The sequence below is a fragment of the Pinus tabuliformis genome, chromosome 8 (assembly GCF_031772625.1).
Source record: "Pinus tabuliformis cultivar Carrire ecotype Pingquan chromosome 8, CPIR1, whole genome shotgun sequence".
In the NCBI taxonomy this organism is placed as follows: domain Eukaryota; kingdom Viridiplantae; phylum Streptophyta; class Pinopsida; order Pinales; family Pinaceae; genus Pinus; species Pinus tabuliformis.
The window spans coordinates 317489188-317513705 of NC_142294.1; positions in this window are offsets into that span (position 1 = coordinate 317489188).

Genomic DNA, 24518 nt, shown 5'->3' on the forward strand with positions numbered 1-24518 from the left:
AAACTTTCCTCTAAAGAATTCGAGTATTCAAATTGCGCCAAAGTTACCAGGTAGCCCTCAAATCATGCTTGCAATGTTTTGTGATAGTTTTTAGAAGTTTCTATTAAGATTTGACCATGGGCATTCATGCCAAAAAATCCAACTCTGCGTACATGTGGGTTGGCTATGACCAACCCGCATATACAATGGCCCTACACATGACTGTGTGTAAAGGGAACTCGTGTGTATGCGTGTTGAAATTCAAAAACAAAATCTAACGGTTGAAACTCATTTTTTTTTTTAGGATGATCATCACATGGAGAGCGAGAGAGCATACCACAATTGATAATGAAGTAATGAATGGCCAAAATGCACTAGATACATTGAGAGGGTGCGGCTTGTTGAAATTTCTCAAAATGCCGAACATGAAAGCCAATACATGCGTGCTTGAATTACTGATCCACTGCTGGAGTGTAGAGGATGATGCCTTCATGATAGATCAGATGCCTCTTAGGATTGAGGTGGAAGACATCTACTTTATTACAGGTCTCTCCCAAAGAGGGGAGGTTTTGCATTCGATCGAGAGGACAAGAAGTAGTCTTTCAGTAGAAGACTATGTACATATATACTTTCTTGGGCATCCAGAAAGGGTCCTATCAAACACATGGATAGTTTATCTATGAGAATTGTGTTGTTTACCATTGTGAGGGTAAATGGATCAGCTTCACTGCATCAAGTTTCATGAGTTTCCATGAGCCCGACAGTGAAATGCTTAACCACAGTTTTCGATTGGTGCACACCTCTTCTAACCAACATGAAGAGCTAGCTGACCTCCATTCAGAAAGGTCAGACAAAGAACTTTGGATATGGGACTATTTTATGCTCCTTCTTCTTCGAGAAGGTATCTGGGCTACGTCCCAAGGTATCTGTCTCTATCAGCAGCCCACAAGATCCATGGATGGGTAGATGGGCTGACTTGATGAAATGCCTTGGAGGCGGGGACGTGCCAAGGACAAATTTCGATGATGAGTTTCTGGCCTGGTGGGACCAACAAATCATCGTAGTCGAAGGCTACCCATATGCTGACATGGATTTCCGAGGAGATCCAAACTTGGTGTTGCCACCAAACACAGCATGGGGAGACATAGGTAATAATTTTTTAAGTTCTTGTAAATTTATAAGATTTTTTTCTTTTATTTTTTAAATATGAAACGAACTTATAAATATTTTTGATGGGACAAAATACTGACAAAATGATCATGTTCCACATGTGGGTCCAGTGAAACCAAATGGATTCTCGAGGTGCAGGCATCGCAAAAGAGGTGCTGAAGAGGTAGCAGCTGAGATAGAGAGGGTCCTATATGAAGTCCAAAGAAACTTGCTGAGATTGACTCACCAGGTACTGATGATAGCCATAGAGGATCTACCTGAGGATATGCAGCGCTGCGTGGTAGGAGTGCCACGAGACTGGGTCCCCATACTTCAGCATGTGGCCAATGCAGTAGTAAAATTTTTAGCCACTCATCCTGAGCTGGGTCGATAGATAGACTGGACATGATTATGGGAATTTAGTCCCAATTTTGTATATTATTTTTTGAACACTTTATGTATACACAAGCAGTTTTATGATATATATACAGATCCAAATTTTTGATGTTTTTTTAATTTGATGAATGATTGATATTCCAATCTAATGCTTGATTAGTGATAGAGTCTGCTAATGATTTCTTAGATCGTGGAATGTGCACATATTTAATATAAACAAATGATAGTTTCAACACTCTCACTCTAAAAAATTGACGATATAAATAAGGACACCAAACCCGTTAAATGTTATTTAATTGTGACACAACCAGCTATGAGTCAAGATAAACTACCAATGAATCAATTCCATAAGAAATAGCTTCGGATAGTAAATTAATAATGACCGTATATTCAGCAATGCTATTTGAAGCAGGACCAATAGATACTCCCCTCGACACCATCAACTGGCCAGATGGATAATAAATCACCCAAGCTATAGAAGCAAGATTCCGAGTGTGCCGACTATCACCATCAGCGAATCCGAAATATATGAAGTCATCCACCAACACCTGCCAAAGAAGATCAAAAAATGTTGACATCACAAAATTCCTGATAAAATATATACAAAAATACAATATATACAAAGAAGAAATTGCTAAGTCAGAACCTAAGAAAAATACTTCTTAAGGTAGAGCCCATTTCGGGGCTCTGCCAACTTGTTCCCTTCAAAATCAAATAATTCATAAGCCTCTTTTCGCAAAACTTGTTTTACCATAAAGGGACCATACCACATCGACTTGAATTTTCCTACCTCCAAGGCATCTTTATCTTGGTCATAGACTAAGACAAGGTCGCCTTCCGAAAATACCGGAGGACGGATAGCTTTATCATGCTAAGTTTTAACCCTTTTCTTATGGGCCTCGTTTATTATGGCAGCATCTCGACGCTGCTCGTCGATATGTTCCAAATGAATGAGGCACTCTTGGAGACTAGACGTCTTTGGAAGAAGCTCTACAACTAGCTTAAGGGATGGAATTTCACATTCAATAGGAAAAATAGATTCTAGCCCGTAAACTAACTGAAAAGGTGTAAAACCGGTGGGAGTCTTCACCGAGCTTCGGTATGCCTAAAGAGTCGGGTACAACATGATGTGCGAATTGGAGCAATTTTTGTCAATTGTACTTTGTAGGATCATCTTGAGGGACTTATTCATGGCTTTGACTTTCCCATTTTCTTGAGGATAATACGAAGATGAATGCTCCTACCGAAGCCCAACTTAAGAGCTAATTCGGTCTTCAGTTGGTTCTGGAAGTGAATGCCATGGTCAGTGACAATCTCTCTCAGGATTCCAAAACCTGAAATAATATGATTGAATAGAAACAAAGCTATTTTTTCACTATTTTTTTGTAAGTAGGCATGGCCTCAGCCCACTTCTTAAAGTATTCTACGGCCACCATGATATACTTGTGATTCACCACCGAAGGTGGGTTACAAGTAGTAAAGTCAATGCCCTACTTAGTAAATGGACCGACAATGATAACAAGAAAAAGAGGAGCTGGATGCGCATGCATGTTTTGAGTACAGACTTAACAATGGTGGCAACATTTGACCGCTTCAATACAATCTTTGAGAATTGAAGGCCAAAAGTAGCCGGCACGCAAAATTTTCTGGGCTGCTGAAAGCCCTGATAGATGACCACCACAAGCTCCATTGTCGCAATCATTGAGTATAGACTACGCTTCCTCCATTGTTAAACAAAGCCTAAGGATTGAATCAACCCCTCGGCGCTATAATGTATCACCAATGATAACATAATTTTTAGCAAGGTGACGTAACTTTCGACATTTATCCTTAGAGGAAGCAGGGGGGAACTTCAAAGTTTGGAGATATATGATGATATCTCCATACCAGGGATCTTGTGAAGAGATGAGGAATAAAAGTTCATCTTGGAAATATTCCTCATTAACAATGTCTTCTTCACAAGGCAGCTTGTAAATTAATTCCGTAAAAACCAATGACTTCTTAGACTTGCTTGACAAGAACTCGAGATCAAATTCTTGCAAAATAACAATGCATCGATTGTATTTTCCCCCAATCACTTACCTACTGAGGACAAATTGAAAAGGATTGATAGCCACTAAGACGAACGTTTTGCGTAGCAGAATATAATGATGAAGCCGTTGGACAACATGGATAGCTACCAAGGCCAATTTCGCGATAGGAGAATAGTGTAGTTTAGGACCTACTAAGCCTCGACTCAAGTAGTAAATAACATTTTCCATGAGAGAATCATCCTCCTGAATCAGAACCATACCTATGGTTGATTCTGCCACTGCGAGATATAAAAGGAAATATCTGCCATAATTTGGTGGACTCAACAATGAGGCAGAGATTAATGCCTGCGTCAAGGCATCAAAAGATTGTTGTGCAAAATCATCCCATAAAAGTGGAATTCATTTCTTTATGAAACACATAAATCTTTTAGTTATCTCAGCGTAGTTGGCTATAAATCGTCTCACGAAATTTGCCTTTCCTTGGAGACTTTGAAGTTGTCAAATGGAAGATGGGGGAGGCAACTGAATTATTGCCTCTACCTTGAAAGGATCTACTCGAATCCCTTTAGTTGATACGATGAATCCTAACAACTCACCAGATGTGACCGCGAAAACGCATTTATTCGGATTCAACCAGATTTTGTAAAATCGACATCTCTCAAAAAGTAACCGAAGGTGGTTGGGATAATTGATTCTCTTTCAAGAAGGAGTAGCTAAATCATCCAAGTATGCTTCGATGACATGTTTGATGTTGTGGAAAGCATAAGACATGGCCCGCTAAAACATAGCTCCAGGATTTTTAAGACCAAAAGGAATCTTTTTGTATGCAAAGGTACCTCAGTGACAAATAAAAGTTGTCTTATGCTGGTCGTCTAGACTGATAGAAATTTGATTATAACCAGAGAATCTGTCCATGAATGAGAAAATTTCATTACCCACACATTCATTAACTATCTGATCAACAAAAGGTGTGGGGTAATTGTCCTTTAAACAAGATCTGCTCAAATCCCTAAAGTTGATGCAGACTCAGATCACTCCTTGCTTTTTATCTACCTGGACTAGATTGTGAACCCACTCCATTAGAGGAATTGGGTATATGAAACCCACCTCAAGCAGCTTCTCAACTTCAGCTTTAATAGCTGCTCCTTTTCTAGGATTAAATGGTTGAAGCTTCTGACGAATCAGCTTGGCATTTTCGTACGTCTTGATCTCATGCTAGACTCTAGATGGATCAATACTAGGAATTTCCTCATAAGATCAAGCAAACATATATCTAAACTCTTAAAAGAGGTCAGTGTAAATTTGAATCTCTTCAGGGGAACAATCGTCTCCAATGAAGACATTTTCTATAATGTCAGGATTCCTATAGATGTTTATAGGTATAGTTTTTGAGATAATCGACATATTACCTTCCAAAAATAACTGTGCTGGAGCCAAAGGGTTTGAAATTGAACAAACATCGCTAGTAAGCAGATTGGAGAACTTGGATTCTACTTCTTGCAATGGTGGAAGAAAATATGACCGATGATGTAAATCTTCCCAAGGTCGATCTACATCTGTCATCGCTTCTAAAATTGCTTCATCAGATGGTAAAACTGTATCTAGGAAATCCAGAGCAGAAGTAGAGACAAGGGTCCAAGCTGGAGCCACATCACCATCTAACTCCTCTGAAAAAGGAGTGGGATGGTTGTTTGTAGAGTTAACGATAGATTGATAGCTAAGTTCTGCTGCAGACATGGGAAATGCAATTCCACCAACCTGGCCTCCATTTAATGTGGTTGTAGATGAAGGGAAGGTCCAAGGGTCTGAAAAATAATGAGTTCAAAAGAACTCTCTCCGTGAAGGCCCCATGAACGATGAAATTGCATTGATTCTAGTTGTAGGAGGGGGAAGGTAAAATATACCCATCAAGGAAGAGTATATCCCAACTCCTAAATTATCTATAGGTTGATGGGGATTATCCACCAATGGAACAGTAGAATCCGAAGTTGCTCAAGAATAACCCAGAGAATAATCTAAATAATCAATTTTAACAATTCTCCCCTCATGAGGAAAACAAAGGATGCAGAATAGAGATGAAACTATCGCATCCATCTCATAAATCCAATTCCTTCCTAAGAGGATGTTGTAATCCAGGTTGGCATCAATGACTTCTACCTCAATATTAACGACCTTTCCTCCAACACATAGAGGAAAAGTCGGGATAATTCCATGAGGCCTATGAGAATAACCATCAAATGATGTTAAGAGAGTTAGTGAAGGAATAGTTGAAGGTGATCCAATGGCCTTCCAACATGAGATATACATTACGAATGTGGAAGCTCCCTCATCTACAATTGTCCAAAAAATATTGGTTTTCCGGTAAGTAGACTTTATCTGGAAAGCCATATGGTGGGGAAGCCTCTTTTTGACATTCAATATATCAAAAGTGAGCACTTAAGAATTTTTTGGATCCACTACCCTTATTGTCGAAAGCAAAGCACTTCTCTGAGTAGGACACGACGGGTGTGCCTCCATTGTAGACATAGCACAAGGACTTTGAGCTAGATCTTCTACAATCGAGTAGTTTTGGGCTACCCTAGCATTAGGGTTAACAGTCGAGCACTTTGCGAAACCTTTCGGTATTTGAGGTATAGACTCAACAGAGGGTTGCTCAATATGAAGTGGGTATGTGGTTTCAGAACAGATTTTGCCTTAGATGTTTTTGTTTCACCATAATCATGTTCCCATGTCGCAACGTCGACATGAGAGTTCATCATATAAACATTTGCGGGATTTTCCCCTTCCTGGATGCCCCCTGCGGAGGTACCAGCATTCGAGTTTGCACCACCAAGTAATTGTTGCCCTTGGGGAAAAGGGTTAGTCAGGACAACTTGGGACCTAGAGGACCCTTGCTGCACTAACAAGCACTGAGCATCCTGAATCTTGGGGTAGAGGTGAGTCAAATGATCGCCATTTCATAACCTGCATGGAAATTTAACCTTTTTCTTAGACTCTTTTCTACCCTCACTGGCACCGTTTCCAGACTTGCTTGCATTACCCTTCCTTTCTTGGTTCTTCTTCTTACCTCGTCCCATATTCTTGCCATTGGATTGTTGATTTCCTTTGGGGTTAGAAGCTTGAATGGTGTTAATAGAGGTAGGTTGGGAGGGAAAAGGTGTAGACGGTGCTGCCTGGTTAGAAGAAGCAGTTTGTAGAGACAACTATTGCAATTGGTTCAAAAGGTTCACTGTATTTTCTTCAATTGATCCAACTATACCATCAGTGTGAGGGCCTAGCTTCGGTTTGGCTAAATATACCTTGGATCTAGGATCATTAGGTAGGATTTTTTGAAGAGTCCCCGACTGAGAATATATCAGTTCTAATTGTCAGGCTCAAAAAATAGCCTGCTCTTCCGAATAAACACTGGAAAGAGAAACATCCTTGGAGATCTCAGGTTGTAAAGATTTGAGAAACCATTCGAGACAGAACTCTGGTGGAATTTCAGCTTTGATAAGCCTCTTTCTCCGTCTCCATTCCTGGATATGATCCGAAATGTGTGTTACCATGTCTTGATGAAAATTGGCCACAAGCTCAGTTTCGGCTTCATAGCGGATAGGAAAATGAAAATGGTTCAAGAAAATATTAACCAAATTGGTGAAAGAAGTAAAGGTGCCCCCTAGAAACTCTATATACCATTTGGCTACATTCTGAGTTGAGGTGCGCTGAAATAACCTCAACCTGATTGAATCATCTATCAGGGAGTTGGATGAACACCATAAGTGGAATGTGGTCACATGGTCTCCTGGGTCTTCACCATTCTTCCCTTGGAATTTTGGAATATCCGGTGGAATTTTAGTTGGGATCGGAGGCCAAGACGGACTATACCTAATTGGATCATTCATCAATTTAGTCAAGTCTGGAAAATTAATCTTGGCCAGAAAACGAAGTGGCGGAGGACATTAGGAATTCCATCAAGACTAGGCGGGGTTCCTGTAGGTCTGAAAAGAATGACCTAGATTTTGAAAGGCACCAGGTTGCCTAAAGTAAGTCATAGATCCTACTGAACCAAAGGGTGATCCTTGTGGTCTAGAAAAATATGGAGTTTGACCAACTCCTACTGAAAATCTTTCGTAACCGGTGAAGTTACCCCCTAACAAAGTATTGAAAGGCGCTGACAACCCCTGATAAGGGTTCCAAATGTTATAAAAGGGTGAAAAGCTTTGAAATGAATTAACCGAGGAATATGACACATACCATTGTTGGCCAAAAAATTGATTTCCAGCTCCTATCCCACTAATGCAAGGTTTTTCCAACTCTGAAAGGGGTTACTACCTTGACTTGTAAAAGGAAAAGGCATTGACCCTACTATTGGATTGGAATGTGGTATATGACCACTTCCAAATGGGAAAACCTAAAAAAAGGCTGATCCACTCATCATGGATGTGGAGGTGGTTGATGGTATATTCAAAGGAACTAAAGGAATACCTTGAGAGGGAATTCCAAAAGGGAAAAATCCAAAACTAGATGCATTAGCTTGAGAACTTCCACTCGTCGACGGAATGGAAGTAGACCCAAATAAGGATGTGTTGGGAGTGTTATAAGGGATGGAAATAGTTCCTCCCCCTTGCACAGATATGGGAGTCTGCATGCTCGCAACACTTGTCATGGATGCCATGCTTCTAGTAGTGGTCATCGAAGGGATAGATGTATGTGGACTTGGGCTCGAAGGCCTATGAGTCGGAGTTCCAACGTATAACAAAACATCTAGATGATCAGGAGGGAGAGGAGAATTCAGAGCCACAACTGACTCTGAAAGCTCTTCTACTTCAATACTATCTTCTGACAGGAAGAGTACTCAAGAAAGAACTGGTGTGTTCCTCTCTAACTCTATAGTAGTACCAAGTCTATCTTGTGAATTAATGCCCCCAAGCGGAGGATTAATCTCCGATGTGCCTATTGCCACTAGTTGGAAACCACTAGCAGAATCGCTCCTACACCTTCTAGGAGAAGGCTCTGGACTCGTAGGTGAAAGCCCATGAAGTCTTTGAGACCATTGAGATGGTCGGGCAGCCACTTTGAATTATTTTTATCAAATATACTTAAAGACTCAAGAAAATTAAAAATCTAGGCTGACTAGGAGCACAAAAAACACAATAAAATGTCCCTAAAGATAGCAGAAATAAAAAATATTCCAAGTATTTCCACTCCTAGTGATTAGGAACGGACACCAAAATACAAGAAAGTTAATAATAAGGGCTTTCTGAAAATAGACTGAGGTAATTATGCCCCAGGCCTACTAGTGAAGGTATCAGAGGTAGTTACGCTGACCTCCAGACAACAGCCTTTGTCGGTGCAAGCCCCCAAGCTTTGCAAGGGTGCCCTCCATAAGTTCTATTGAATGCGATACAACGTCAACCTCAGGTGCCATAGGATTCCCCTCCACAGCCACCTGTGTGGATTCCTAGGATACGCAACTATGGACACGAACTCATATCAGAAGCCGGGCAGAATAGTCGTGAGGTAGGATCCGAAAAGTAAGAGAGGGGGTATCTCTCGTCCTTATCTTCACGAACCCTCGTGCTTAACTCCCAGTCACGGAGCTTTCTTGGTCTCCCTAATGCTATTGGATTTTTCTCTTTAATCAGACTTCTATATTTTACAATTTAGAGCAGCCTTGTAGAGTTTACTCTTCTCTCACCTTATCCAAGGCCCTAAATAAACCTAAACTTGTTGGTGCATTTTGATGACAATACAAAAGTTCTAGTTTATTTTATTAAGTTCTTGATTTTAAATGGTTGTTCTTTTAAGTCAAATGGATAAATGTTAATGAAACCAATGTTGTTTGTATGACGCAAAAGAAACTAATGAAAAACTAACTTATATGAATGCAATTGCTTGTTCTTCCATGAAAAGAAATTTCTACTTCGGTTCTACGAAACTTCTATAAAGCAAAAACTTTTTCTTTTCTTTTCTTAAAGCACACTTGACACTCACAAAAACTAAAAAGACTATTAATGCTTTAATAATGCAAAACTAACCTAATGCAAGGTGTACATGAAGATGTAACATCCTAGATTACTCTAAAGAAACGAAAGAAATTGTTTGTAACTTATTAATAAGCCAACTTAAGTGATTAAAAAGAATACAAATTTTGAATAAAAAATATTCTCCAAACAATGAGGACAAATCCAAAAATATCACAATTCACTTTCAAAAAATCAAAAGAAACCAAAATCAAACTTGGAAAAAGAAGGCAAAAACAATGTTTTTTAAGAATGTTTCTTTTTCAAGAAGCAATGAAAACAACCTTTCAAAATCACTCTAAATTCCACCAAAGCCTCAAAGACCAAAAGAAGAGCACAAGGAAACTTTGCAAGTCAGAAATTCGACAATGAATGAAAACTTGAACAAAAAGGGATTCAACTTGTACTAAACAACCCAAAAGGCAGCAAAGAGCTTCGACAAACTAACCAAGAAGTCAAGAAAGAAACACTTTCAAATTTGTCAAAAGAAACTCTCAAAAAGCAAGAAAAAGTGTAAGGCCACGAAATGATGGAAAGCAAAGCAAGTAGACCAATAATTGAGCTTGACACTATGATTGAAAACAACCTGCTGTTCTGGAGTTCCAAAACAATCAAGAACCTCTATAAGAAGTCTTGTATGTCACAACACAAATCATAAAACTCACTCAAAAGCAAACCTAGGCCAAAACTTTTCAAAGCGGAAGAGAATGAAAAACAATAAGTTCACTAAATAATAAATTTCTAAAGATAGAAATTGGCCACTCAGAGACCAAACGGACCAAGAAACAAATCTTTCTTGGTAGAGAGATTTGAAAAAACAATGCAAAAAATGGTATACGTGAGTATGTTCAAGCACAAAGGCATGTACGTATGCTTCTGATAAAGGAAACTCACATATACGCAGTTTCACTTCACAAAAACAAGCATGTGTATGCTACTGTAAACAGAAAAAGGTGTGTATACAAAGCTTTGGAAGGAAAATAAAAAATAAAGCCAGATCAAAAAGATCAGACTGAAGGACTGAGATTCTACTGGACCAAACAATACTGTCATAGCAAGAAAACTAAGAACTGAGCCTTGATTGAGACTGAATGACCCAAACTAGGAATAACAAGAATGTTATCCCCAGCAGAGTCGCTAATTCTGTTATGGGAATAAGTACCCTAGGGCTTTGGGTTGAAACCCCAACAGAGAAAGAGAAAACTACAATAAGAAACACTCATACAACTCAAGAAACATGCTTATATAAACAAACTATGTGATAGTGACCATACCTAGTTGTCCTTCATTTGGGTAGCTCCAGCAGGGTTCAAACCCTCTGCAACTCCTGATGATCTTCGAATCTGCAAATAAACTAATTCAAACATACATAGCAGCATATAGATAAAGCATTTTAATGAAACTAACTTTATATCATATAAGCAAATGATTAGTTATATATCAAAATAACATGCGTATATGAATTACACTAGTATATGATGCATAAACAAAGTTAATCTCAGGAACAAGGCAATGCTTCTTTTTATTGTACAAAGCTATAACTAACACAGAGAGAACTCACCTGAGTCTTCTTCTTCCGACTCCAAGTAGAACCGTCCTCCAGATCCATCCAGTCGTAGTATTCAACAACCTCCTTCCATAACCAATACCATGATATCTCAAGCAAGTGGGAGAATATCAACACTCAAGGAAACAAGGGTTTCCTGAAACTTTGGGAAGTGCTTGAAGTAAAGGGATACTTCAAACTTAGTCAAGGATAATATTAGTATAATAATTCTATCTCTTCTCCTCCTCTAAAGCCTTCCCATAGAAGTCTATTTATACTTCTCCCAATTAGTCTTTTAGCTAGGAAACAATTGGTCCATGAGCAATAGGAGGTAATCAACAAGTAAAACCCGTGAACTCCACCCATAATTAAGGAAATTTTATTTTTTTAAGTGTTTTAACACATATACGCGGGTTCGATATTGACTAACGCACGTGGACACGCTTTTATCTCAGGGAAAAGTAGCGTACAGGGAATAAAACACTATTTTTAAAATATTTGGACCAAGTCTAGAAGGAGGGGTTGCCCTAGGCCATGAACCAAGCATCACAAATTCCAAGGGTGGTAAATGGAGCTATAACACTAATCAATGATATCTCTCAATTTTTGAGGATGTATATCAGTTGGAGGGAAAGAGAACATAGTGATGTGGATAATGAAGTATTAGAAGATCAAGAATTGTTGGATGGATTGAAAAATTGTGGTTTGCTCAAATTATTTATGATTCCTAATATGATGGCTCAAACCTGATTATTGGAGATGTTGATTAATTATTGGGACTCAAATCAAGAGAATTCATCATAGACTCAATGCCTTTATAGATCGAAGTGGAAGATATCTACTTCATTACAAGACTCTCTCAAAGGGGAGAAGTATTTAATTTGAAGGGAAGGCTAGTGGGGGCCTTAATATTTATGATTATATTTTTGTATATTGTGCACTAGGCACTAAAAAAGTTGGTTCACAAGTCCTGATAAAACAAATTATGAACTTTCCTATCAAGATAATCCTTTTTACTATTGCTAGGATATTAGGTTCAACTTCATTACATTAGGACTCATGACCAACTATGTTCTTAGAAGTGGAATGTCTAAGCCTAGTAGTGTATGACTAGTGTATAATGCTCCTAGCCAACATGAAGAAACAACTAATATCAGTGAGACAGGGGAAGATAAATAACTTCTGTTATGGAACCATCCTCTCCTCATTGTTCTTAGAGTGGATTCCTACGCTATGATGTCGAGTGGCATCTACCATCAATAGTCCTAGAGATCTAAGGATGGATAGATGGGTAGTCCTGATCAAGACACTTGGTGAAGGTGAAGTCACCTAGGTGACCTTTAATGACGAGTTATTTTGATGGTTGGAGAAACAAGTTGTGGTCATAGAGGATTATTTGTATGTAGGACTAGATTTCTGAATGGACCTGGAGTTAGCACTTCCTGAAGGATCTTCATGGGGAAACATTGGTAATATTTTTTATTTTTAGCATATTTGATTTTTTTGCATTTTTGAAGATAATCTCAAGAAATTTAAATTCTTTTTTCATGAAAATAAATCCTCACAATATTAAATGATCATGATACATATGTGGTACAAGTGACACCTGAGTGTCTATCGAGGCATAGTCATCATAGAAAATACATAGGGAGATCAAAAGATGATTCTGAGAGCGTCTTCCATACTGTACATAGGAGCTTGAAGAGTTTCACTCGCTAGGTTCCGATGGTAGTAGTAGAGGATCTTCCTAAGGGTATATAGAGATGAGTGGTTGGAGTACCATGCGAGTGGGCACGACTCTTCTGATGAGTGGGAAATTCCACCATCTTCTACTGAGATGATCATCCAGGGAAGGGCCCACAAACCTTGATTTTAGATGACTAATATTTTTAATATGGGCATGATCGGGCTTAAGCTGTAATTTTGCAAGACATTTTTCCTCATTTTTTAACATTTTGACACACTTATCTATATATATACAAAGACTTCGTGATGACTTGATCATATATGCAAATGATTACCTAATTTTTTGATTTAATGTGATGAATGATTGATATGTCAATCCAATTATTGGTTAGATATAGAATAATAAAATGCATTATATGATCATGCAATGTGAATGAAAGTAATAAAATTAAATTGTCTTTGCAATGATATCACTCTCATAAATTGATAATGTAATAAAGGATCCCTCACATGATTAATATTGTTTAATTGAGACATTTCCAATTGTGAGTCCATGTAAGCCACTAATAATTAAATACCATAAGATATTTCTTCAGAAATTAAATTAATAATGAAACTATATTCAACCATATGATTAGAAGCAAGGCCAATACATATGCCTCCTATGACCAACAACTAACCATATGGATAATGTATTAACTAAGTTACGAAAGCTAAAGTTTTAGTATGTCTAGTAGCACCATCTATGAATCCTAAATACACAGAACCACCCACTCAAACCTATCAAAGTAGATCGAAAACACCATCATCACCATGACACCTATAGACAAAAACTCAAACTATGTACAATATTTACAAAACAAAGCAAATGCTAGGAAAAAGCCTAGGCATAATACTTCTTGAGATAGAGCCTATTTTTTGTCTCCAACAACACATTCCATTCAAAATCAATTAACTCATAAGCACCCTTCTTCAAGACCCTTTTAATAATGAAAGGACCGTACCACATAGGTTTGAATTTCCCCCAAGATATCTTTATCTTTTACATATACCAAGACAAGTTCACCTTTATAGAAAACCCTAGGTCATACAAACTTTTCATATTGAGGTTTGACTCTTTTCTTATTGGCCTCATTCATTGTGGTTGCATCGTGACACTGCTCATCAAGATATTCAAAATGAAAACGACACTCTTCCAAACTTGAGGTGTCTAGAAGAAGATGGAATTCCAACTTAAGAGATGGAATCTCACATTCTATAGGAAATACTGATTCCAAACCATAAACCAAAAAAAAACGTGTGAACCCCTTAGCAGTCTTAACAAACATTTGTGTTACACTAAAATTTGTCACCAAGACTATTTACAGTGAGTATGGCTCCATCAACTGTCATACTATCCTCCTTGGCAAGTCTCATACCTCTGCTCCTCATGTCAAACTCCAAGAAAGAGAGAAAGTCTTTAAAAATCTATATAACTCTAGGTACGCAGATTCTCTTAGCCTTACCTGCGTGTACGCACCTCAAGTTCACAATACCTGCGTACTTGTACGCTCTGTCTGTAAAGAGGTGGGTGCGTACTCCTGTAAAGGTCAAAAGGCGCAAGTTTTACTCCAAAAAAGTTACTTGTGGTCGATTCTAGAGCATTCTAGAAGATGGTTTGACGTGTATTGAGCGCCTCCAGATGGTTCATGTATCCCAAAGAAAGAGGAACTTATCCCATCAAGAGGGGAGCTATCCCATTGAAAGAGGGGCTTATCCCATTGATGGTGGACCTGATTAACTTCCTCCAAAGCACTATAAGTACAGGCATTGGGCCAGAGGGAGGAGAGGTTGAAAGCTGAACATTCCTAATGGTAGATGCTGCTGGAATTAGGACTCCCTTATAGAGATTGAGAGGAGAGATTCCCATCCTTTCTTAGCTTCATTTGGAAGTGGGTGAGCTGATCAAAGTAAAGGAGAACTCTTGCTGGACCCTGGGAGGGACCTGCACAACACCAAGGCACTGGTTGTAATGGTTTCTTTTGTTTCCACTTAATACAATTAAGCTCATTTTTCTCAATAAGTTGTTATACATAATTTGTTTCATATACTCCTTGGTCTTTATGATGAATATGTTTTATTTTATGAGTTATTCAGGTGCTATGTAATCGTTTGCTTGTTAGTGAATGCAGGTTTCGAAGAGAAGGAGGAGCTCATCCGGATTGGAGAGGCTGGACTGCTACAAACAGCGTGGGACTAAAGGTATGTTTTGAACACCTGATTACTTGTATTCTAAATGCATATTTAGGGAAAGATAGTGTTTAATTGTCTTGTTTGTCACTAGAAAGCCTTAGCTTCTAGGGAGGTCGGTTTTGTCCGCAAAATTGACTCTTTCCGCATGACAAAATGGCGACTCCACTAGGGAATCCATGGATTTGATTGATTTCTCTTTTGTTTGATACTTTGATTTGAGAAAAGTCGATTTCTTTCTGGTTTTTGGCTGATTGACTGTGAATGTGGGTGGAATAACTTAGGGTTAAGTTAGTTTTTTATTTTTCTTGGTTTTGCTAGCAGTATGCACCCTCTGAGTTAAGCACAGTGCGTACCTGTATGCACTGCAGCTTTGTACACAGAGCGTACACGCACCTGTGCAAACAGGCTGCCTGCGTACCCTGTCAAAAGTTGAGAAAATTTCAATTTTTTCCTTTTTGCCTCTTAGATTTTCTTTATAATTTGTTTTTGCTACCCAGATCCACTGGTTACCTGTTAGAAGTCTTCATCTAAGCTTGTTTCATTAGTATCAAGGGTTTTAGTGAATTTCATAGAAGTTCTAGCCCTAGGGATTGATTTTTGCATTGGTCTTGTAGTGACTTTGGCTTTAGAAGTTGTAAAACCTTGGATATCCCTGGTTTTTTCAGTCTTCTTAGGAGTCGGACCTTTCATAAAATACACCTTTGTGAGAAACCTACCTTTGTGTTGTCTCTTTGTGGAATTTCGACAAAGCTTGTTTGTTAAAGCTGTGAATTTCATTCTTAAGAAAAAGAACAAAGGATTTTGATTTTTGTTTTTGACTGGTTTATGATTCTGCATGAACTAGTCCTTGGTTGAATTGTAACTGAGTAAAACATCCTAGAATTATACTTTGTAGGCTTTTGCCTCGTTAGGTTTGCTTTTAGGTAAATTTCTCTTAGATTTGCTTTTAGGTGAAATTGCTTTGATTATCATAGATTTTTAAATTTGATTTTTGTTAAGTAGTTTTATATGCTTTGTTAATATAGGCAAAAATACAAAAATCTCTTTAGGAAAAAGTTTGCTTTAATAGCGTTTGAAGTCTTTGAAAAGAGAAAGGAATTTTCATGAAATAATTAGTGGTCATGTGTTGTGTGCTTTGGAAAAGATAAAGAGATTGTTTCTTTGATTTTCGTTATCAAGAAAGTTGTCTTTATATCAATTTTGCATTCTCCAACTCTCTTAGCTAGGGAATTCATTGAAAAGGAAAGATTGTTTTGTTTCATCCTAGGTGCATCTTTTTAATGGATTTGAGTCGAGTCTACACACCATCAGTTTCATCTCCACTACCTTTTGTCCTAAAGAAAACCCATAAAATTAATGCTTAAAGTAAAATTAACTTAGTAACTTTTTATTTACTAGGGCTCTGAAACACCAATATAGATCAGGCTAGTGTCTTGGAGTAGGAGAGTAATTAACTCTCCAAGATAGCAAAACCAAACAAGTAGCTCATCTTGTGGTAGGATAAATCCAGCTGTTACATTTATGCTCTGGGAAAGCTCCTCTTAAAGGAGAAGCACGAGACCGTGTCCGAACCAGTGAGGGGATCAATCCTCCTTCATTGGGAAAGACGCCAGATACACACGTACTACAAATGCTAAACCTCAGATTATTGTCGAGGAGCCTGGGGTCACTTGTCGGTAAACCTTGGATTATTGTCAAGGAGCTAGCAAGGGGATTGAGCTTGTTACTCTGCCCTTGCATGCTATCGGGTCGTAGAATGTTCCCCCAGGTATATTTGTTGCTGTTGGTGACCTTAGTGACCATTATCTTTAGGATTCTACCCAAGGTGACGGTGGAGGGAAGATCCCACTGTACCTGGAGCAGACATCGGCTAGACTCACTTGGATTTTCCGGGGGGTTCACTTCACTCGAGATGGTTAAAGTGGAGGAACTTGTGCCGGTCTATTCATTAAGTAGGTTGCCGGGGTAGCTGTTCCACCCGCCACTTCTGTACTAAATTCGGCGATGTTGGGCTTCATCACCAACTAGTGTTTTTGGTCCGGAAGGCTACTGTTTGTGTATGGTTTGACGCCCTAGATTCTTTAGGCATGTGATTCGAATTTGTTTGGTTCTTTAGAGCCTTTAGGCGGTTTGCTTTGAGATTTTACTTTGTTTGCGTGTGCAGTAGTTAAAAGTTTTTAACTGTGGCTGAATTACCGAGACAGTCTCGTAGACTTCGGGGCCAGTCTCCTGAGATTGTAACCGTGGCCGATTTGTTGAGGAAGTCCCGTAGACTTCAAGGCCAACCTCCTGAAGACGTCCCAGGTCATTACGAAGGTTTGAAAGTCCTTGTAACTCCTAGTGGCAGTAAAGTAGGTTCACCTGAAGAAGGAGAGTCTTCGTTGGTAGTTCATCCTGATTACCAAACTCTAGAAACAGGTTATAATCCCGAAGCTATTGCAGTGTCTGAGCTTGCTGGTAGTTTTTCATCTACTAATGATATAGGCGAAGAACCTGAGATATCTGAACCTGTTACTCCAACTTCTAGTGCTCCTGATTCACCTAGGGTAGAAAGAGTCATCACCGAAAATCTTCCTTCTCGTTTGATAGCTATTGAAGAACTTGCTCCAGAAGAAGAAATAGGCGTCCCTATCCCTGAAGATCAACCTACTATTGATCTAAGGGAGCGTGAATCCATTTTTTACAGTCCTCCTAGAAGTACTACTTGGTATCTTTCGTTAACTAATTATTTGGACAACTCAGGGTCAAGTTTTTCTCCACCTCGTACTCCTTATCCACCCGGAGGTATTTATACTCCTGTAAATATGTCTGGTCAGTCGTCTATGTTTACTCAATCGTCTGAATCTTTTTTGTACGACGATCCTTCTGTTCCCTCTGGGTATCAGTCACTTTCTGGTACTTTTGCGGGAACATCTCCTCAACCCATTGAACATGGGTCATTAACTGGAAACAATGGTAATAAACCGTTGGGTGTAGGAGACATTTACATGATGTCAGGTTCAATTCCCAGTTCTCAACCTCAAGGTGGCCAGTTACCGCCTGGGGGGTAGCCTCAATTAACGCCTGGGGGGCAACCTCAAGGTACACAAATTGCGTCTGGGGGGCAACCTCAAGGACAGTATGTACCCATGGTGCAATACATTCCTCAAGGTGAACCCCAGCCTCAATATGTACCCCAAGGTCAACCTCAGTATCAATTTATACCTCAAGGTCAACCCCAGTATCAGTACTTACCTCAAGTGTATCTACCCCAAGGTCAGTACTCGAGTCAAGGTTATCAACCACCCCAAGGTCAATCTTATGTTCAAGGTATGGGAAATGTACCTTTCAATTATCAATCCTACCCTCAATCCGGTTATGGATCTCAATATCCTCAACTTGTCATGGGTCAATACCCCGGAATGAACATAGTGTGGGATCCATCGTAAGTTCAACAGGTATTGCAGCCAAGTGTACAGTTGTCATCTCAAGCTGGACAACCCTTAGTTTTTGGTTCACCCCAGCAACCAGTCCAGTCCAATGTTCAAACTTCTGTACCTTCGGTAGTTTCTCAGTCTGGGCCAATTTCACCTAGTACTCCATCTCAAACGACTGCTGCAACTACCGCAACATCTGTTCAGTCTACCACACTTACTTCTGGAGTATCGACAGCTCCGGTTTCTACTGTCTCTGTAACTACTCCTCAGACATCTTTACCATTGTCTGGATCCACGATTCAAACTACGGTTCAGATGCCTGTAGGACAACCTGGTTTAAGTACGGTTGTCACTAGTCAACCACAATTCACTTATCAACCGTACCAGGGACAATACCAATATGGGCTTGCTGTCCAACAGCCAGTTTACCAGTATCAACCGTATCCTAGGTACACTTATCAACAACCTCAACAACCCCAGTACGGTCCGGTTAATCCTGGTTTTCCAGGAGGATACAATATCCCGAACGCGATTCCTATTCCAAGTTATCCTAGATATCCTCCTCCTCGGACTGGTCTTGTGACCCAGAGTTTTAGGGATCCTAATCGGAAATTACCGTTTATCGCAACTTTGAATTTACTAGACTTGTTGCGCCTCACGAACGATCCAATAAATTATCTTCCGTTTTGGCCGCCAATGCCAAATAAGTTGCCCAGTGACATACCCAAGTTCGAAGGTAAGTCTAGAGAGGACCCGTCGAATCATGTGATGACTTACCACCTCTGGTGTGCCTCTAATTCCATCTCGGATGATTCGATCCGCTTACGTCTTTTCCAGCGTACTCTCATTGGTCTCGCGGCCAAGTGGTACATTGAGTTACCATGGGCCTCGTTTTATAATTTTAGCCAGTTAGCTACCTCATTCCTAACTCATTTTCAGTTGCCGGTCAGATATGATAATGGCACGAAGTTACTAACTTCATTAAAACAATCGACGTCCACGTATATTTCTGATCATATTCATGAATGGAGACATCGAAGGCGGTTAGTGAAAGTTTTTATCCCGGACCAAATCTTAGCTGAATGGTTTGTTAAATCATTATTACCGAAGATTACTGAAGACGTAGCTAAGGCCGGAGTAGTTACTGAGGAGCAAGTGATTGCTCAAGCGCAGTACCTTGACTTGGTTTACACTTAGTCAGGTACATTACACGAGAAGATCCCAGATCTTCCTAAGTCGAATCAAATCGCTGCTGCTCCTTCGGGGTCTCATGCCGCTGATGGCATGATTGGTACGGTGAATACTAAAAGCAAGAAGAAATCCTCAAAGAATTCTTCGCCTATTATAACCTTACCAGACTCCCCGACAGGGGAATCTTCTGCTGAAGTTTCCGCTGATATTCACGCTATAGAGTCATCTACGGCTAAATCAAAATCCGGTGGGAAAAAGAAAGGTAAGAAGAAGAATAAAGCAGACAAAACTCCAAAGTAGAAAACTGAAAAGTCAGAAAACAATGACGAAAAGCACAAACCTTGATATCCTTGTCTTATTTGTGAAGAGGATCATTTTACAAGAGATTGCCCTCATCGAGCCGAGGTTGTGAAAATTGTCAAAGGTTCCCCAACTCCTGCTGTTTTGAAAGATCCATTTCCAAAGCAGGAGAGTAAGATGATAGGTTCTTCCTCGAGTGCCAGTGAAGAACCCATATTGATGATGTCTCATGTAAGGATTGTGACTCGATCGCAAGTTTATGGCAGTAAAAGTCCTGTTGATGGCAAAGAAGCAGAATCTTCTCATTCTAATCCATCAACTTCAGCTCCCGGTTCCGATCCACTACAGATCGAGAAGCCTAATCCGGATTTAGTGATCAAACCGCCCGCCAAGGGTGTACTTCGAAGGCCTGCTTTCAATCCACATGCAAGAGCGTCCCAGAATTACAACATTGTTGAGGATTTAGCTGTTTCACCCTCAGCAATGTCGGCTTTGGAAGTGTTGCAATCATGCCCAGCACAACGCAAATTACTTTTGTTAGCTATAGGAGCTGTTGATGTTCAGGACCCGAACCTAATAATCTTTGATCTAGAAAATAGTAGACCACGTTTACCTCATCAAATGGCTTTCCAGATCCCAGTGATAGTCAAAAACAGGCCTATTCATTGGACTGTAATTGATGAGGGAGCTTCCACGTGTATTATGTCGATACAGTGCTGGAGATCGCTTGGTTCTCCTTCACTAAATCAATCCCCGACAATTCTTAAGGCCTTTGATGGCTGTGGGTTTCATCCGTTTGGTATTCTACAGGATTTGCCTATAGGGGTTGAAGGAAAAATCGTTAGTCTGGATGTGGAGGTGGTTGATGCCCCTCTAGACTACAACCTTCTCTTGGGTCGAAGTTGGTCTTACGCTATTATAGCGGTCGTTTCATCGGTCTTCAGAGTAATAAAGTTTCCACATAATGGCAAGATCGTAACCATAGACCAGCTGGCTTACTTTTCATTCGACCCAGCCTCTTCAGAGAGTATCCAGCATGTCGGTAAAACGACTATCCCTTATAAGGATCTTGGAGTAGGATTAGTTAAAGATGCCGGTTTACTGGGAACTCTTCCTTTTCCTCCAATCAATGCCTTGTCTTCATTTGCATCTATTCATATGATTACTTCAGACACCATTGTTTATGACGATCCTTGGATCGTTCCTTCTGAATCTGAGATAGACTCATTTGGTGATGCAATACCTTTGAGTCCATATGAAATTGCCTATGAAGCCGTGCAGTCTTTTACCGACCTGAGTTCAACCAAAATCGACCAGATGAATGTGGTCCGTGAGGAATCACTTTTCACGTCAACCTCGGAGTTAATAGCGTTTCCCGAAGTTGTGTCATCTGGCGAACAACTTTGTGAAGTCCTGTGTGTAGACGATTCACCATGGGAAGATCTCCATCATAGATCTTCGTTTTTACCTGAGGATGATTGTTTTGAAAATGATTTCTCATCAATCTTTACAACTGAATACGTCAAGGAAGCTCAGAGTCCAATGAAACATCCTGATTCAGAGCTGAATTTGGGAAACATTTCTCGTACTATTCCCATTGACATTTCAGTCAAGCTCGGAATTGTTGAGCACATTCATATAGGTGCCTCGTGTTCAGATGACGAAATTCAGACATACAAGGCCCTATTTCAAGAATTCTGCGACGTGTTTGCCTGGTCCTATGAGGAAATGCCAGGAATTGATCCCGCGATTGTTGTCCATGAGATCAAGACTTACCCAGATGCTAAACCCATCCGGCAACATCTGCGTCAGATTCACCCACGAAAAGCGGCTGCAATTAAAGCAGAAGTTGAGAAGCTGTTGAAAGCAGGTTTCATTTATCCGATCCCGTTAACGGATTGGGTATCAAATATTGTTCCTATTAATAAAAAACAGGGAACAATAAGAATATGCATCGACTATAGGGATATTAATCGAGCTTGTCCCAAGGACAACTACCCAACACCCTATATCGATCAAATAATTGGTGATTGTGCCGGCAGTGAAATATTTTCCTTTATGGACAGTTTTTCCGGTTACAACCAAATCAATATTTTACCTGCCGATCAACCAAAAACGGCTTTCATTTGTCCATGGGGGACATTTGCTTATTGCAAATTACCTTTTGGGCTTAAGAATGCTAGAGCCACTTTTCAAAGGGCGATGTCTTATGCATTTCATGACATCAAACACATTGTGCAACCGTATCTCGATGATTTTCCCGCTCACTCCTTACATCGAGCTGATCACCTTGTCCATTTACGAGCAATTTTCATGAGGTGTAGGCATTATCGTATACGGTTGAACCCACACAAATGTGTCTTCTGTATAGAAGTGGGACGATTGCTGGGATTTGTAGTTTCAAAAGCCGGCATACGCGTCGATCCCTCGAAGGTAGAAGCTATCATCAAATTGCCTCCTCCTTCGAGTCTTCGCCAACTCCAAAGTTTGCAAGGGAAAGCAAACTTTTTACGCCGATTCATTCCTAACTACACCAAGATTACAAAGGGTTTTACCCGGTTGTTGAAACAGAACGCTCAATTCTCTTGGGATGAGATAGCTTAGAAATCTTTTGATGCACTCAAGCACGCGTTGACCCATGCACCGTTGCTGCATGCTCCCAACTACAACCAGGATTACTTTTTGTACCTCGCCGCCGCTCATTCCACCATTGGAATGGTCTTAGTTCAGGAAGACGAATTAGGAACGAAACATGTGATATATTACCTTAGTCAGACTTTAAACCCAATTGAGCTCAAATATTCACATGTGGAGAAATTGGCATTGGCAGCCGTTCAAGCTGTCCAACGTTTTCGTCACTACATTCTACTCCGTAAAACTACAGTTATTTCAGATTGCAACCCTATGATCTACATTCTGACTAAACAATTGCTAGGGGGCAAGTACTCCAAATGGATTGTTATCCTGCAGGAGTTCGACTTGGAGTTTGAAAAATCTAAGTCTAAGAAATCTTTAGTTTTTGCAGAGTTGATGTGTGATTTCCCGCGTGCTGACACAGAAACTGTGGCAGAGGAACCCATTGCGGATGAATCTTTGTTTCTCATCAGCACTTTAGATATGTGGTATGGGGATATAATCGTCTATCTCCAGACCCAATCCTTTCGGCCCGAAGTTTCAAAGTCGAAACGTCGGAAAATTCGATTCCAGTCCCAACAGTACAAAATTATTGGAGATACTCTTTATCGCCATGGGGCGGACTTGGTCTTTTGTCGTTGCTTAACTCACGAGGAAGCTGAAAGCGTCCTAAATGACTGTCACTCTGGAGCATGTGGCGGTCATATGTCTGGGTATGCCATAGCCCAAAAGATATTGCGCGTTGGCTACTTCTGGCCGTCCTTGTTTAAAGACTGTATTATTGCGGTCCGGAAATGCCACAACTGTCAAGTGTTTGATCGCAAGATGCGCGCACCACCTGCTCCTCTCCACCCTATAATTGCCGTTGGTCCTTTTGCCAAATGGGGTATCAATTTTATTACATGTAAGCTTCACTCGGCCGGGGGGCATGCGTATATCATCCTTGCGGTTGATTATTTTACTAAGTGGGCCGAGGCGATGCCTACATTCGAGGTAGACGGCAAGACAACTGCAATTTTCGTATTCAATCACATTATTGCTAGGTTTGGTGTCCCACAAGCGATTATCACTGACCATGGGCGCCATTTTCGAAACGTTATGACGACAGAACTTACAGGCCAGCTTGGTTTGCGTCGCGATAGCTCAACTCCTTATTATCCCCAAGCCAACGGTCTGGTTGAGTCCATCAACAAAGTTTTAGTTATCATGATCCGACAAATCATTGGTATTCATCGGTCGAATTGGCACAACATGTTATTTTCCGCGCTTTGGGCATACCGAACCTCAGTGAAAACATCAACAGGGTTCACTCCTTTGGTCTGCGTATATCATCCTTGCGGTTGATTATTTTACTAAGTGGGCCGAGGTGATGCCTACATTCGAGGCAGACGGCAAGACAGCTGCAATTTTCGTATTCAATCACATTATTGATAGGTTTGGTGTCCCACAAGCGATAATCACTGACCATGGGCGCCATTTTCGAAACGTTATGATGACAGAACTTATAGGTCAACTTGGTTTGCGTCACGATAGCTCAACTCCTTATTATCCACAAGCCAACGGTCTGGTTGAGTCCATCAACAAAGTTTTAGTTATCATGATCCGACGAATCATTGGTATTCATCGGTCGAATTGGCACAACATGTTATTTTCCGTGCTTTGGGTGTACCGAACCTCAGTGAAAACATCAACAGGGTTCACTCCTTTCCAACTAGTTTATGGTTTGGAAGCTGTGCTGCACATTGAATGCAAAATCCCGTCACTTCAAATGGCTGTCGAATTACTTCCAGCGACTTTCGAAGAGGAGAAGTGTTTATTATACTTAGCTCAATTAGATGAGACTCGACGTGATGCTACATTGGCGATTGAGACTCATGCAAAACGTATGAAAGCTCAGTATGATCGAAATGTGACCCCTCGAAATTTTTTGGAAGGAGACCTAGTGCTATTA